Source organism: Girardinichthys multiradiatus, chromosome 18 (assembly GCF_021462225.1).
Source record: "Girardinichthys multiradiatus isolate DD_20200921_A chromosome 18, DD_fGirMul_XY1, whole genome shotgun sequence".
NCBI classification, from domain to species: domain Eukaryota; kingdom Metazoa; phylum Chordata; class Actinopteri; order Cyprinodontiformes; family Goodeidae; genus Girardinichthys; species Girardinichthys multiradiatus.
This window is the reverse complement of record NC_061810.1, coordinates 48,845,044-48,847,161: the sequence shown is the minus strand read 5'-3', so window position 1 is coordinate 48,847,161 and position 2,118 is coordinate 48,845,044.

Genomic DNA, 2,118 nt, shown 5'->3' with positions numbered 1-2,118 from the left:
TTCATATATTTTAGATTCATTGCACACTAACTGAAATATTTCAGGTCTTTTATTGTCTTAATACGGATGATTTTGTCATACAGCTCATGAAAACCCAAAATTCCTATCTCACAAAATTAGCATATTTCATCCGACCAATAAAAGAAAAGTGTTTTTAATTCAAAAAACATCAACCTTCAAATAATCATGTACAGTTATGCACTCAATACTTGGTTGGGAATCCTTTTGCAGAAATGACTGCTTCAATGCGGCGTGGCATGGAGGCAATCAGCCTGTGGCACTGCTGAGGTCTTATGGAGGCCCAGGATGCTTCGATAGCGGCCTTTAGCTCATCCAGAGTGTTGGGTCTTGAGTCTCTCAACGTTCTCTTCACAATATCCCACAGATTCTCTATGGGGTTCAGGTCAGGAGAGTTGGCAGGCCAATTGAGCACAGTGATACCATGGTCAGTAAACCATTTACCAGTGGTTTTGGCACTGTGAGCAGGTGCCAGGTCGTGCTGAAAAATGAAATCTTCATCTCCATAAAGCTTTTCAGCAGATGGAAGCATGAAGTGCTCCAAAATCTCCTGATAGCTAGCTGCATTGACCCTGCCCTTGATAAAACACAGTGGACCAACACCAGCAGCTGACACGGCACCCCAGACCATCACTGACTGTGGGTACTTGACACTGGACTTCTGGCATTTTGGCATTTCCTTCTCCCCAGTCTTCCTCCAGACTCTGGCACCTTGATTTCCGAATGACATGCAGAATTTGCTTTCATCCGAAAAAAGTACTTTGGACCACTGAGCAACAGTCCAGTGCTGCTTCTCTGTAGCCCAGGTCTGGGGAATGCGGCACCTGTAGCCCATTTCCTGCACACGCCTGTGCACGGTGGCTCTGGATGTTTCTACTCCAGACTCAGTCCACTGCTTCCGCAGGTCCCCCAAGGTCTAGAATCGGCCCTTCTCCACAATCTTCCTCAGGGTCCGGTCACCTCTTCTCGTTGTGCAGCGTTTTCTGCCACACTTTTTCCTTCCCACAGACTTCCCACTGAGGTGCCTTGATACAGCACTCTGGGAACAGCCTATTCGTTCAGAAATGTCTTTCTGTGTCTTACCCTCTTGCTTGAGGGTGTCAATAGTGGCCTTCTGGACAGCAGTCAGGTCGGCAGTCTTACCCATGATTGGGGTTTTGAGTGATGAACCAGGCTGGGAGTTTTAAAGGCCTCAGGAATCTTTTGCAGGTGTTTAGAGTTAACTCGTTGATTCAGATGATTAGGTTCATAGCTCGTTTAGAGACCCTTTTAATGATATGCTAATTTTGTGAGATAGGAATTTTGGGTTTTCATGAGCTGTTTGCCAAAATCATCCGTATTAAGACAATGAAAGACCTGAAATATTTCAGTTAGTGTGCAATAAATCTAAAATATATGAATGTTAAATTTTCATCATGACATTATGGAAAATAATGAACTTTATCACAATATGCTAATATTTTGAGAAGGACCTGTATATTCCTGCCTATTCTATCTCATATCCTGAGTGTGTGCTCACCTGCGTGGGAGCACGTGATTCAGCGTGGGTCTGCATCGGTGACACTGACAGCTTATAACTTTTGTTCATTTTACATGTACAAATGTTAAGGAACTTTATTTATCTAACTCTATATCGAGTTGAAACCAGGAGGGTTGTTAAACACAAACCCACATTAGGGAACAACTCACAGCTGTAGAATATGCAATAATAGTTGTTTTCAGTCTCTTTTCATGTACTAACCTGTAGCAAATACTTGCATTATTCTAGAAACTGTATTGGCAAAAAGCCACTTTGTGCCTCTCGGAGTTCTATACTCAGACCACAACAAAACGTAAAAATAAAATCAGTTTTCCTGCTGATTTTATGATGTAAAATTTCAGGCTTCAAAGCTGCTTCAGTTAAATGTGATTTTTGTGTAAAAACATTTTTCCACGTCATATGGACTAAGGGCCCCCATGTTTGTTCATGTATGTACGTCCTACATGTTGGGAGTTTTTAAAGAATATTTTTTAAATAAAGTTATTTTACCAGTGTGTTATAAATGTATATTTCATCTTTGCCAACGGCACTGTGTAAAATTCTTTATGCTTTTTTCTTTT